The following is a 15,833-nucleotide window of genomic DNA, read 5'->3' as shown; positions in this document are numbered from 1 at the left end:
CTGTTTGAAACTGTGAATCAATGGCTCTCTTGAGGATTAAGTCAGCAGAGAGTAGAGCTCATTATTAAAAGAAAAGACATGAGAGAAGATGGATGTAACCTTGGATAGCTGATGATGGATTGGGACTGCTTTTTGACTGGATGTACAACCTTTTGCTGTGGGAATGAGGATTGGGGGGGGGGGGGGGTGAGGGGGAAGCACGTGGAGAAAATATTTTCTGGTATTTTCTGATGTGGTTGCATGGGATAGCTTGGACCCAAAACGTCCCAATTGCTCCCAGCTATTTAGGGATCATGTATAAAGAGAGCTCCAAACTGAGCTCTGCCCGTGGTTTCAGTGGTGAGGGAGTCCATCTAACATATGGCTACAATAATTTTGAAAACCTAATTTCATTTTCCACTGCTAATTGCAAGAGGTTTTTTTTTCCTCCTGCTTTTTGCTTGCTGTGGAGGACCAGTCGTTTTTGTTCTCTTTTCTAGACAGCTTCAATTCCTGAAGCTGTGAACTGTTTTGCTGTTAGGGCATTTGTATTTTAGGCATGAAAAACAGATGTCTAGACCCATTAGTGTTGGGAAGAGAGATTTCTTTGGTATTTGAACTATAAATATGGCAAATTTCCCCTCATTTTATATTTTGTAAAGCTTTGTTTTTGCAAAAATATCTAATCTTAAATCAAGCTGTGTCTGTTTGGTTATCCCAGTCCTTTTGAGCCAATACAGTCTATCACGTCAGCAGCAGTTTAGGTATTCCCAAAATAAGATGGTTATAAATCTGTGCTCTGTACCCCTGTGTCCCAAAATCTTAGGCAGAAAGCAGAGATACTCTGCATTTACAGAAGCAAGATTTAAACCTCAGAATCTCAGTGAGTTGCCTGTGTGATCTTGAGTTGGGCTCAAGAGTCCAGTGTTCACAGAAAGAGGTGACTTCTGTGACTTTCAGAGCAGCCTCTCCCTTTTTGTGCATCACCACTGCAGCATCCCAGAGCGCAGCTGCCTGATTTCAGGGATGCTGAGGGGTCACAGCTCCACCATGGCTGGAGCCACCTTGGGATGCCCTGAATGTGCTGCAGGACTGAGGGGAGACAGAGACCTGCACCCAGCCCCTGAGTGACTGCCCAGCCTGAAAGCAGAGCTGCCAGGGGACCTTTGATCCTCTGCAAACAGAAAGTGCAATTGATTCTCTTCACTTAGAAGCATGACTGGTGTTACATTTCCTGAGCTGGACAAGGGTGGTCCAGATGTCCATGACAGATTTTTGCATAAGCACTTTACATTTTTTGTTTTTCTAGCTGTTTGCTCTTCTTCTCTGGTTTAAAAAAAGCTCTTCATACACTCTTGTTGAAATCACTGCACTAAAAAAGGACTTACATCAGCCTTTAGCCTTCAATAGTTTATTGGATCTCTGGTTGCTAGTGGGAAAAATAGACAAAATTAGGCAGACAGGAAAAGCTATGGGACAGTTATTTATGTGAATTTTGGGTCATTTTTTCTTTCAAACTAGTTAGTACAACCATATGGTGGAAAAAATATGCCAAGTTTTACCCAATCTACTCACAAGTCAAATAATTGGACATATAAACTGATTATTCAACCACATATGCATTTTGAACAATCTGGAATATTATTTTTTATGGACCAGATTCCATATTATTCAGACATTCTGCAAAGAGTCAAAATGCCATAAAAATGTCACGATTCTGTCTCCATTTTTATGTGTCCACTCCACAATCTCTGTGTACGCAGAGGTCCTTGCCCTTCATGCAGGGAGCTGGACAAGGTCCCTACAAAGGAGAAACAGAGTTTCCCACCTCTGGGTTTCTGTAGAGATGGGCAGGAATAAATCATAGATCCACTCACTCTCCAGGGAGATAATCATAGTAATAAATAATATATTAATACAGATCATTGTAAGTTGTCACAGGTTATCACTTTTGAATTCCTTCTGTCCTTTAACATCAAAGGAAATAGAAAATACCGGCTGTGCAAATATTAGCCCATCTTTCTGAGTGTGCCAAATCACTGGGTTCAGTGAAAAACCTGCTCTTCTGCTGCACTGGGCTGTGGTCAGCCCTGTGAGCCTGCAAGGTACTTATTTCCTTGATAATAAAAATAAACTTAGCCAGTTTCCAAGCCACTTCCAAGTTTGCTTCTGGAATATCAAACACAAGTTTTCATTCTCTTATTTCTTGATTAATGCATTGAGCATCAACTTTTCTCAGTCACTTCTAAACTTTAATCAAGGATAAATCACCCCCAATGGGCATTTTAATCTTGTTTCCATATTTTTAAAGGAAATTAAATGTTAATTGCTGCTAGGTAAATTTATCTAAAACGCTGATTTTCAATTCATCCCACAAACAGTAAGAAAATAAAGATAATTGTGAGGCATTTCCTGCTGAATAAAGGGAGCAAGGACTTTTTTCCCCAAATAATATTTCTAAAATAAAGTATTTTTAAAGATTACTGTTATTGTATATTTTTAAATGTCTGTTACTTTCAAATGCCCAGCTAAGCTGACTGCAGTAATTGTTAGGAAAATATTTCTCTCCCTGTCTCTGAGGCGACTGTGGAAGAACTATGACTTTGTTTAAGGAGAGATTAAAAAGCAGAGAGAAATTGCCATTGCATATTCAGCAGCAATCAGAACATATAAAGCCCAGCTGCTCTAGTGGGCTGGTGTGTGACATCCCTGCTGCTGCTGCGTGTGTAGCTTGAATCCTTTGGGGGAAATCATCACTGCTCAGAGCTCAGCCTGTGTTCAGCTTCCAAGTCAAGGCCGTTGATTTGGGGCTCTCACCGCTTGTACTTTCCCTTTCATTATCTCTTGGGACTGCTCTTCCAATATCCTACTACACCAGCCCAGGAAGTTGGGAGTTTCAAAAGATGTTACAGCCTGGCTACCCTGAAATCAAGACATCCCGAAACACACACAAATGGGGACCCACACATCTGCCTTTCCAGCAGCGTTACCCACAACCATCTAAATTTTAGGCTTGAGCTCTTGCATTGCCAAAGATTTAAACCTAAAAAATGGCTTTGGATGAAAGTTTTTGTAAGACTTACCACTAAAATCATCTCTGTAAGCAGCAAGCGAAATCCTTATGGTTTCAAATCCTACTTTTTGATCTTTTTCACAAAAGCATTGGCATTATTCTATGAAGCAAAGAAGCTGTGAAGGTCAACTCTTCTATGTCATTGCAATCATAAGAAGAAAAATATAATTTGAAAAATGTCTCTATTATATAATCTGCACATTAACAGGTGGAAAAACAGCAACACAATTTACCTTTCGACACAGAAATGTCTTCCTTGGAGCCAAGAAAATTCACTCTGGTGTTTAATCTGAATAGTTGCCAATTTTCTGTCTGTAATGGGAATCCAGTGGAAACTCAGGAAGGAGAAAGAATTAAAGATAAATGCCACTTTCAGGGCAGGATCTTTGTCTCAGGATATTTGGCCAGGCTGGCAGAGCACAGACTTAGAGGACTGGTCTCAGGTTTAGAGTAGAGTATGCTGGTTTGGTTTAGGGAGCCCATGCCAGAGTACCAGGGTGACTTTCTGGAGTGCAAAATTATCATTACCAATTAAGACTTTAGTGAAAATACAGGTCAGGCCCTCCAGGCTCACTCACTCTCACACACACATGCACAGACACCACCTTGGCCACATTCTAGACCAGACATTTCAGGCGTGCTCTGCAGCCACTCCCTCTTCTAGTCCATGACCAGAGCTGATGCTCTTTGCCTCAGGAGAAGCTTAGATAATCCACTCATTACAGTCCTGAAGGTTCCCTGCTTTGGAGAAACATCATATTCTTATAAAAAGGTGCTGTGACTAAAAACTGCTCCCAGGAAAGGCTTGCAGGAGGGAAGGATTGCCTTGCACTGGGTTAATAGACCCATTAAAAATCCAGAGAGGGTCAAAATTAATATTATTTTCTAAATTTCACAGATGTTACTTTATTAAAAGGAAACCCCGAGATGTTCAAAGGAGCAGGGAGCTAAGCTGCCAGTGTCATTGAATTTTAATGATGAGTGTGTTCCTTAGGCTCTTTTAAAATCCCAGCTTTAATGTGTTGCTTCATGCAAGGCTAGAAGGCTTGATTGCGAGCAATAATTAAAAGTCTTCTAATCCCAAGAAAACTAGATTAAACCAGAGCTCCCCTTTATAGTGATTAAACTAAAACTACTGAAATGGAAACTTCTTCGGAGACATTACTTTCCATTTTTTTATTCTTAGTCTTTCACTCTGAATCAAGAGCTGCTAAAAGGGGTAACTATAATGTTAAACAGGCTAACAATAAAGTTTTCAGTCTAATCAATCTCTCTGGTACTACAGCAAGTGCAATTATTTTAATGGAGTGCCAAGATAAGTAAGAAACTGAAAGTAATCTGACAATTTCTCTAACTGCCTGTTAGTAGTGGACTTTCCTTCATTTTCTCCTTTGAAAACATTCCAGGAGTGTTCAGAACTTGAGTGAAATATCTCCCGAAATATTGCCTAAGAATGGCTTTTGTGCTGTTTGGTTCAAATGCAAAAAAATCTCAAAAATCCAGCAAAAAAACCTTTCTAAGTTACTGCAGTCTTGCCTTTTGCAAGGATGGTGAAAAAAAATCTTGAACTTACCTCTCCTTTGTTTGCATTGATAGGTATTTTATTCTGGTACTGGAGATTAAACAGACATTCGGTATAAAACCAGAAAAAAAATAGGAAAATGAACAAAAATGAAGGCGAGAAAACTGATAAGACAAAGTAGTTGCTCAGAGATAATAATAAAATGAAATGCTTCTGATACCAAAGGAAGCTGGCCATAGCAAGGCCTCAGCAGTAACATAGCTGTGTTGGAAGGGTCGACACCAATTACCCATCAATATTTTTAAAGCTTCTTGCATGAAGGGTTAGAGATGAGGCACATATAAAGATGCATATGTAAGAGTTCTGTCCCAGCTGGCAACGGTATCCCACTTTTCTTTTGAAGTGGCTGCAAGTGGGGCAGGCTGTTCCTCGCTCTGCTGCTCGGGTATCACAGGGCCCATCCTCTGGGGACAGGGGCTCGGGGATCGTGTGGCAGGCGTGGTTTGATGGGCACATTGTGCTTCAGCACTTCCACACTCACCTGTCTCGGCAGTCACGGAGGCCACACACACACACAGTGTGAGCAGGGAAATTCTCACCCGGTGCCACCCGCGTGTCCCCGCTCCGCCCAGAGCCACCTTGGAGCGTGGTCCTGCGGGAGGTGCCCCGTCCTGGGCGGGGGACAGGCACCCAGCACCGGCAGTTCCAGCGGGGCATCCCTGCACCACAGCCTGCAAAACACTTCATAATTCTCTCCTCACCCCCAGTGCTGCCCTCCAGTTGTGTTTTGCTGCCTGTGTACCCTCAGAGTGGCATTTGCTGCAGGGGAGTCAGGGCAGAGAGGTTTTTCGCTAGTTTTAAATAGCTTGGAAATGCTCCATCCTGTTTGGAAAAGGACTTCGGGGTTTGTGCCGTGTCATGGGGGCGAGCAGCAAGGAATCCTCTCGCAGCATTTGTGCTTCTAAATGCCAGCCACGCTGCCCTGCTGCCGGAAGATCCCAGGCTCAGCTGGAAAAGCCCTCGGCAATTCCCAGGGGAATCACTGAAATCCATCAGCGACCAAGAGTCAACGAGCAATCGGCATCGCTGCCAGAGCCGCCGTGCCGGGGCTCGCTCCGGGCAGGAGGCTCGCAGCCATCCTCCCTTTGTCCCTGCACCGCCCGCCCTTGGGACTCGCTGTCATTGCAGCCTGCCGCGCGTCTTTGAGGTTGCTCCTGCCATCGGCTCGCTGAAGCTGGCTCCCTCCTGAGCCCCATGCCTTAAATCATCATCTGCCATCGTTCCAGGCTTGTCCCGGCTTCCAAGACATATTGGTAGTGACAATAATGGCTCTCAGAGCAAAGCTTACACAACGTGCCCGTTTGTGTAGGTTTCCAATGCACGGCGCTCTAAAATGTGGCCATTTCTGCGGTTTCCTCCCAGTGAGCAACTGAGTTTCAGCAATCAGAGGAAAATGGGCCAGGGTAATTCTCTTCTCTCCTGGTTGCTCTTACCTGTCATGTCACTCACAGGTATTTCAACACACCAGCCCTAGCACAGCTGCAGCGTGTGAATAGTTCCCAGAGCTTCATTTGACAAAGCTTCTTCCTTTCAATTTGTTTTATAAAGAGGAAGAATTTCTCTGTGGAGAGGAATTTCATTGCATTTGTTTGTGCTTTTCAGTAAATTGAGAGGCCAGAAAAAAGAAATACACCTGGTGTCAGGATATTCAGTGCAGCCTAAGTGGGGAAAAAAACTGAGGCAGTGGAGGGGGGTTCATCTGTGTGCTCTGTTACACGAAAAACTGAATTTATACAATCAAGTTGTGCAACATCATCTGAAGCAGAAAAAGACAGGAACTGTGGTACAGGAGAAATCCAGGCTTTGGTTTGGTCTTGGGAAAAGCCAGGCTCAAATCTCCTGTTGCTTTAATGTGCAGAGCTGCAATATAGACACCAGCAGCTATGCTCACGTGGGAGCAGACACTCAGATATTCTCCTAATTTACTTGCTCACTCTCTTTCTCAGTGCTTTTCTTTCTTAAACTTAACCTGAAGTCCAGTCTCAGTTCAGGCAGAACTCCTCTGCCTAAAGAGTGCTTTATGTCGTGTGGAAACACAAGCAAGGCCTTCTGTACAATATCCCAGACACTAATGCAGGACTTTTAATCTTAACACAGCAAACCTGTTTTTCTCTAAAGATAGCTTAGTCTATCAAATGGTCCTGCTCATTGGAAACCTCCACTGGCTTTTTAATAAGGTTTCTGTTCCAATGTATGTGCACAGAACAAAATGCACTTTTTGCTGCACTAGAAGAAATTGAATAATCAATCAATCAATAGTTTTAAATAAAATTCAAATTCAAATTACTCAATCAGAACTAATCTTTCTTTCTTTCAGTTGAAGTACCCTTTCTTTTCCTGCAAAACTATTTTTTGTAGAATCCTTTTGACATCTTTTATCTGTTTATTGAAGTGTATTGATGCTCGATGCAAGGAACTCATGCTAATGGAGAGACAGGGTGTATCAGACAAGACTTAGGCTTGGGACAGTTTCCATGTCCAACACTCACTGAACATTTACACAGATCACTATTCCACATCTTGCAATCTGAACATCAGTAAGTGGTGCCCTGCACTGCTTTAATACAGAATGTCAGACAGTAAGAGCACTAAAATCTGTTCAGTCTGCTGGCCCGAGCAGGAGGCAGATACCCTGAAGGAGTGCAAAGAAATTCCTGTGGGCTGTTGAAAATAATGCAAAGGATTTGGATGCACCTCTCTGGCTCTTTGCAAAGCCTCTCTTTTTATCTGCCACTTACGGAGATGCAGTTTTCAAGAATAAGATTTTAAGCCCTCCCTGAAGAGCCAATGCCATTAAAGGGCACTGGGAACCCCTGCCTCTGTCAAGTTCAGACCAGTCTTGATAACAAAGCTCTGCTCCTGCTTTGCATCCCTAACTGCCTGTGCCTCCCTCCCTGCCTTTGCTGTCTTGTCCATAGACATATAAGGATGCCTGGCACTGATATGGCCCATATTTGGGGTTTTTTGTAGGGTAAGAATTATGAACAGAACAAATACTAACGTTGCTGCTGACCTGGCTGACTTTGGTCAGGTCTGTACCTGGCTTCCCAGCTGTGCACTCAGACTGTCTGGTTCTATCTCTGATGCACACATATCTCCTAAAGATTCAGAAAACCAGTGTGAACCTAATAAAACATTTTTACAGGCACTTTGAATTGAAATTGAAAAGGAAGCCATTCCAGTCACCATAAGTGCTTACTTTTCCTTTCTGGCATACTTAAGTAGGTGAGAATTTGAGGCAGGTGCCCTCCAGTGTCTGCTACTATTATTTGCTGAATTTTGTAATGTAAAAGTCATTCTTTTGGATTAGTGTAGTGTGCATTTGTGTACACATCTATGGAAGCTGAAAATAAAAATGGATTCCAATAATGAAATCTTAACTCAAATTGCTGCAGTGCTCTCACATTATCCAATTATTTTTTTAAAAGCACTATTTGATTTGGAAAGAGATGGTTGCAGTTATAGAATGAGTTATGTGGATTTGATTACAGAGCAAAATTCTTGTTAAATTGGTATTACATAATGTGTGAGTGAGAGTTCTTTGGGTTTAATAACCTGGTCTTCCTGCATTTTTCAGTTTTCCTATTTATTGAGAAAAGTGATCTCTTTGCTTCTCAGACATGGGACCAGAGTCAAAAATTTTGAAACTGAAAGCAAAAAGGAGAGGACAATCAAATGAAATGACAGGGGAGCTGCTGTCCTCCTAAATAAACCACAGCCAAGAAAAATGCAACTGCACTCCCCTTGCTCTATTTTGAAGAATGCACGTTGTTCCTAGAAACTTTTCATTCCTGTATCAGTTAATCTACTGAGAAAAACATTTGACAATAAAGAATATAGATTTTGTGGCAAAAATATTTGGGACAAAATTCTCTCTGTTAGAACAGGCTGGCTTGTTCCCTGCTGCTGCTGGCCTGGGTGATGGAGCCAGGAAAGGACAGCACTTCACTGCCAGTCTCCTGTCCTCAGCTGTGCCAACACCTCCAGGATCAGCAGAGCCTGTACATTTGTAATTTTCTTTTCATGCACAAGCATGAAAGGCTCTGACTTGAAATGTGTCCCCTGGTATTTCTGTAGTTTGGAAAAATTCAGCCCAAAATCTGGGCTTTGGGGTGGTTCCCTCCGGCTCGGGGCAGTTTGTGCCCACGTGTCGGATGCAGGGACCCAGTGGCACATGCTGGTGCATGCAGAGATTTGGGGGGCACACAGAGAGAGACTGCACACAGGATGGGCCACAGGCAGGGTGAACAATAAACTCCCACTGCTGGGAAGAATCAAATCCTCTTTTTCAAGTGCTGCCCTGGCCGCTGTGTGTGACGGAGAGCGGAGAAGACAGTGCAGTGCGGTTTGTGTCAGCTATCACAGGAGGGTGATAAATGTGCTGTCAGAGTCCTACAGCTCTATCTGTTTGCTGTCTGGTGGTTGCATGATTCAGGATCAGTTTATGAGTTTCTTCTGGAACCAGATGGTTGCAAGGCAACAAAACGAATGCCAGCCACATATAAATGTCAAATGTTCAAACCATTACATGTCAACATAGCCAGGGTGTGCAGCCAGCACTGCTGCAGAGCACAGAGCCACAGACAGGCAGCAGGGCTCGTTTAGCCAAAGAAATACAGAATTCAGGAAAACTCTGATTCTAAAAGAGATACTTGTTGAAAATAAATCAACTCCTTATAACAAAAATATGACCAGGTCTGTGTGTCATGAGATAGCCTGCAATATATGTCATGAAAGCAAGTCCTGTCAGATTTAATTACTTTTTTCTTGCAGCTTTTAACAGAGCTGGCTTCAGCATGAAGGCAGCTCCTTATTAAAAATGAAATATAAAAGATGAGATTACTAACCACGAGGAATTTACCAACAGAGACAGTATCTAATCCTGTGCAATATCCTGTGCAATCGTGAAATATCTGGGATATCTGCAGCATTCCAGAGAATTATATTTGGGCATTAATTATTCTTCTTAATTAGCGTAGTCAGACAGAACCTAACTGCAAGACCTTCTCAAGCTGGCGAGCACACTTCAGTGGGTTCCATTAGCACATAAGATGTACTACTTTAATCCAGAACAAAGTATTGTGCCCAGTAGTTCTGCCAGTTTATGCCAAATCCCATGGACTTGAATGGGGCCAGATTTTGTGCTTTGGCTGCTTCTCTATATGCTGGCAGAGATGAATGCATTTTTATAATGAGGTATTCAAAATCTTTCCAAACAAACGCAGTTATAAAAGGATTTCCCCGCTGTCAGAAATGAGGTATTTAGCTGATTCGTGATGAGTACAACCTTTTCTAATAAGGCCTGCATATATTTCCTTTTGAGCTGCACTTCATTCATTTGCTGGAAATCCAGGAAACATTTGAATCAAGTTAGGACCAAACAGTACAGAGGCTGCAATGTGGTTATCATCATGTCAGGCACAAGGAAAAGACTCGGGCAGAATCCACTCCCTCCAGAATGTTCCCATCAATATTATGGGTGTGAGAAGGAGCCTGCAGCCATCTGGCCTTCATTAGCTCTGTTTCAAGCTTGCTATACATAAGGAAGGAGTCTGAGAGATAGTCCCTTACAGCCAAAGAGCTGCATCAAATGCCCAGTCCCTGTGTGAGTGATCCCAGGAACTACCTGCTAATGAATAGAACATGGCATTTGGCACCAAGGATGATGGTGAAGTGATAAGTTTAAAAATGTAGTTTATTGCTGTCTCCCTTTATAAAATTAAACAGGATGCACCATCCATTTCAGAGCCTTTATAACCACTCATTTAGCTCTGCATTATTTAGCAAGAATGAGTCTTTTGTAAAATCTGTGTCATTCTAAAACTGATTTTTCATGGCCTGTTGCAGAATTGTTTGTCCTCCCCATACATCAAATTTTATTGCCATCAGTTGCAGCTGCACTACAGGGTAATGCGGTTATAATCCATAAAAGAATCAGCAGCAAATCACTGTGGGTGTATCTATAACCCTTTTGGGGTAAAGTGGTGTCTCATACCTGTGTGTTCAACAGTCCAGACAGTGAATCAGTGCTGGACTCCTCCATACTGAAAACTGGGATCAGGATGGATCGAAATCCATATAAGGCTTGACCTTAAAAGACCTCTGCATTCTAAATTCCTACTGACTCCAGTGGGCAGCTGAGTGTGGGAGGCTGGCAAGACAGAGCTGGGGTTTTGCTGCAGGAACCATTAAGGAACATCCCACTGTACACCCCAAGAAGGCTTCCAGGGCCTAAATTAGATCTGGGCACCATCTGGGTCAGTGGTTATCGGGGCTGCAGAGATTTCTATGGAGACCTCAAAGGACAGGCAGTCACTCCATCACAGTTGGTCCCCACGTTTGTTTTCTGCAGCGGTTTGCACAGCATGTGGGGAAATGTCTCCCAAATCTATCAGCACATTCTGCAAAACCCCACTCCAGCCCCAGCCAGGATGGTTGTGGGGCTGTAATTACCAATGTGGTCCAGGCTCCTCCCTGGACAAAGCAGGAGCTTGCAAAGTCCTGGGTCAAAAATGACGTTTTTCACATCAGATTGAAAACTGCAATTCTTCCTAAAATAAAACCAACAAACCACCTATTTTAAGATTAATGTGCAACATAAATCAGAAGTAATCCAACTGAGACTGTTAAAACAAAGCTGCTTTTTCTTACCAAACTGAAACACTTGGATGTGACAAAAAATAAATGGTAAAGGCAGAACTGCTGCTTTTGACAATTTTAAATGAGATTTCACTTTAATCAGTGAGATTCTGCAAAGTGTTTCTGACTTGTTTTCCCTGGCTATTTTCAGAGCCTTGCTCTATTAATATTTATTACCCATATTTTCACACCTGGGGGACTAAGTTGCTCCCTACTGTTAGCTAGCTACTAAAACTTTGAATTTCCTATCATGGTTAGCACAGGAAGGGGAATAGCCAGGCTTTCGTCTTCCACGTGGTTTGGGTTCATCATCTTCAGCTTCAGATTCTTGTCTGTAAAGTGGGAGTGAATGTGTGCCATTTTACTTATCCACAAGGGAAATTTCCTTTGAGATGCACAGATGAAAAGTCAAGAAATAAGGATGACTTTGGTACAATTGCCCTGGTACAACAAGAGGTTTGTCTGCGAAGGATAGAGTCTGCCTGGCTGTGCATCCTGCTGGTGTGGCATTGACATCTGGGTGCACTTAATTGTCTTTCCCATGGTTCTCCAGCTGTTCCCGAGCAGCAGGGTGAGAGCCAGTGTGAAAACACAGCATCTTGTACAGACAGAACTGTTGGGACACTGAAAGCAAATAGAACCTCCTGTGCTCTCCTGAAGGGCAGCTCTTTTTCCTTCTGCTCATTCTTCCTCCAAGGACAAGCTGATGAAAGCAGACAAGGTCACAAAAACCAGTGATTTCCATGGAATATTTTTGCAGAGAATTTTCATACTCAAAAATGAAGAAGCACAACTCAAGATCTTTCAGCCCTTGAAAAGGTGAGACTCTGTTGAGAAAAGAGCTTTTCTTCTTAAGATTATTCTACTAACTGAAAATTTCTCCACTGAAAACCAATGCCAACAGGATCCCTTCCAAACCACCCACATCTGGGTCAGTACCTCCTTTTTCCTGGCTTGAGGAGCCCCCGCAGTGAAGAAGGCACAGTGGTGGCAAGACCAGGCTGTGCTGGGGAGATGGAGCTCCTCCTCATGCCCTCCTCTCATCCCAAAAACTCAGAGGCTGCTCTGGGGCATGAGGAGATGCTCTGTCACTCTGCTGCCTCCCCTGACTTGCTGCCTTCCATTTGATACACCCTCACTTTGTCCTTGTGCTCAGCTAAAGGCTTTTCAGGTTGCCTGCACAGGTAACTCTACCTCATCACTTCTCTTGGCACACCAAACAAGCAGCCTGGCAGCAGCAGCTCGTCAGGAGCAGCGGTGTGTGCAAACAGCACCGCCTGAACTGGGTCACAACACCTCCACTCACTGCAGGGCACATCTTTTGATGCCCCAGACAGATACCTGAGACAAGACAGCACTTATACACTCCATGATCTGTCAGACAGAGATGGAAAAGGGGTGATAAGGAGAAGAGGTGTGGTGGGAAGCGTTCTGTTGACATTCGTAGGGAAGAAGTGAGTGCGGAGGCTCCTGGGTGGCCTTGGGGAAGCCGTGAGGCAGATCCAGGCTCTCTGAGAGGGGCAAGGCTTGTGCCTCCTCAGCCCAGCAGCACGTACAGAAGTGACCCGGAGCACTGCTGAGCTCAAGCTGTCGTGCAGCCAGGGCAGAAGGTTTGCTTTGTTTACCAAAGTGAAAGAAGTCATTTAATACAGAGACCCAGCCCAGTTCAGTCTGCCAGGAAAATAGAGAAAAGAGCTGGGATTGGGATGGAGACTGTTGTTCTGGCTTGCAGGCTATGCATGTCCATACATGATGTCTGCTCCCTGCTGTGATGATGCAAAAGGCTTGTCCATTAGTTTTGTCTCCTCATGCCTCAGCCACTGTTCTTACTGAAGAAGAAGGGGTTAAACTCTTTTCATTGTGGGACCAGGTCAACCCCTGGAGGAGCCTGGGAAGTGCTGTTTTGTCCCATTTTCCTGCAGTTGGTAGTTGCCCATCAGCACTCCAGGTTTGATGGAGTCAGTGTTGCAAGGCAGATGCTGCCGTGAGTCACGGACTGCCTGATGCAGTGCCAGCCCAGCCCCGTGCCCAGGTGTCTCCAGCACAGGTTCCCATGGGAGAAACCCCTGGATGCAATCCCCGAGCAGGGCCTTGCTTAGCAGACACTCGCTGACAGTAATTGTGTTCCCCAGAGGGGACTGGGCTGACTCACACTCAGAATTTCATACAGCATTTGGGATGGGCAGTGTTTCTGCTCTGAGTCACACGGAGCCGTTCTGTACGGCTGGGAGGGTGCTACTGCGGGGTCCCAGCCCAGAGCTGCAGTGCAGAGGATTTCATGCAGTTGTCACGGGGCCTTTATGGAGGTCACATTGTTCTCAGGAGTATCAAAGTCCCTTGCCTGCCACAGCCGTTCCTCCAGCATGCTCCAGGGGCTCAGCTTTGCACAGGAAACGCTCAAAGCAGTCACTTAGCAATTGCAAGTAAATATGTAATTGGAGCTCAACACTCTGAAGCGTCAGGAGCCAACATCACCACCCTCCCAAGTCATGCCTGCATTTAAAGATCCCAGGGAGGCCCTTGCTGTCCCTATTGTAGTCCCAGATGAAGAATGAGCCTCTATTCCTCTCTCTGAAGACAGCAGCTGCTCTACGGATGCTCAGCCGCTCTGGAGGACCCCAGCAGGCTGCCTCCAACTCCAGCCAAGAATAACATCAGAGCACAATGTAGTGAGTTTGTTTTTCACAAGGTTCTCCCAACTTCCATGGGCTGGGTGCATGACTCAAAATTAATGGAATGCAATAATGAATTTCACTTGTCAGGCCAGCATTACCCTATCTGCTGTGCTGAAACTGCTGTTGCATCACACTGGGTCCTGGGATAGGTTGGAATCCTGGAGGAAATTGTACATGGAGAAGTCATGAGCAGGCCTAACCTGGAACTGGGATGCAGCATATCTAAGAGGCACTTTTATGCCTGATAGTTTCCTTTTAATTAAATGTAAGCCTGCCTAAGAAAATAGAACTCGAGGTCAGGGTTTTTGGATGGAAAATGAAATGACCGGGGCACATGTTGTGTTTCACAGAGGGAGGCAGTGTGAGGATTTTTTATTCAGGGTGTAGAGATTAGCTGTTTTCCATGGCGTTTCTAAAAAATACTTCAAGTGCAAATACCCAAAGGGTAAAAGCAAATAGTGTCCCTTCTTCAACAACACCTTATCTGAACCACTGCTGTCCTGCAGGGAGTCCTCAGAGCTGCAGGGAGTGTTACTTGGTGAATAAATGGGCAAAGCGTGAGGTCAATCACCTGCACTTCCATTTCCTTTCTCTCTCTCTTGCAGACCCCAGCCAGCTCTCCATGGAGAAAACCTAGGTTCAGATGTGAGCTGAACACTTGAGCTCACAAAAAACCAAAGACTTAAATTAATACCCCTGTCTCAGTGACTGTGCTGCAGGTTTCTCAGCCAGGTGAAGAGGAGCACCTGTAACACTGTGGAGAGCCACTGCCTTCAGGGAAATATCACTTCCCTCTGTGTAGCAGCAGGGCTGGAAGGACTGGAGTTGTATGAGCCACTATTGCAATTACTGATGTTGCTGGATGGATGTTTCCCTTCATGCCGTGCAAAGTTGTGTTCTTTGGGAAAAGGAAAACAACTCAAACCTCCTCAGAAACCACTTAAGACATGAGATGCAGAGAAAGATTAATGAGAGGAATGGATAGAGTGCAGTTTCTCAGACTGAGGACATGGCTAGGTTGAGCTGCACTGAAGCACAGGCTCAGAGGTGTCCTGGAGGGCTCTGGGAGCCACCGTGCGCAGGGTGGGCTCTCTGTGTCTGCAGTTTCTCTCTCCACAGCACATGCACACGCTGCCAGAGAGCAGGTGAGGCACTGGCTTGTGTCACTTGCACACTTCCCTCCCACCTTCAGGACAGATTTAGTCTTTTTTCTTTTGGCCAAAACCATCCTCCACTCCTAGGAATAAAAATTATATTCCAGACCCGCTGGGTTTTCCCTTCCTTTATTGCTGCCATATTGTTTGCTCCAGGAGTGAAGAATCATGAAATCCAGACCCAGAGAAGTTATTTTCTTTGAAGGAAACAATCTTACACCAGTGAGTTTTCTGCATGAATATTTGTTTGCATCCACATTTGTTGCTCTCTGAGTCAAGCTAGGCAGTCTGGAGAGAAGGAGACCAGGGTGATCTCTGTGTCCTGGGAATCACGGGCAACACCGCCTTAGTGCAAGGATCCTAGTTTGTATTTGATCATTTTTTAGTGATTTCTTTTTTCCAATAAAAGATTTATACTTGGGAAGACCTGTTCCAAATCACCTCAGCAATTCCACGATGAGAAACTGATCCCTCTATTCTCAGTCCCTCAAGGAGAAATACATTCTTTGGTAGATTTGGTCAGACACAAATCACTAAACTGATCACATAAAGTTGTGTGATCACTAAGTTTCTGCTTGGCTTTATGAATTTCCTCTTGTTTAACCACCTATGCCTTAGTGTGGCGTGTAATTTGTTACACGGAAATGCTGTGATCCACTTCATTAAAATTTCTGCACACCTAGGGAATTCATCTTCTTTCAGATAATTTATCAAGCAAATCTGGAATTTCT

The sequence above is a fragment of the Motacilla alba genome, chromosome 20, assembly GCF_015832195.1.
Source record: "Motacilla alba alba isolate MOTALB_02 chromosome 20, Motacilla_alba_V1.0_pri, whole genome shotgun sequence".
Taxonomy (NCBI): Eukaryota; Metazoa; Chordata; class Aves; order Passeriformes; family Motacillidae; genus Motacilla; species Motacilla alba.
The sequence above is the reverse complement of the archived record's forward strand: the minus strand, read 5'-3'. Positions refer to the sequence as shown.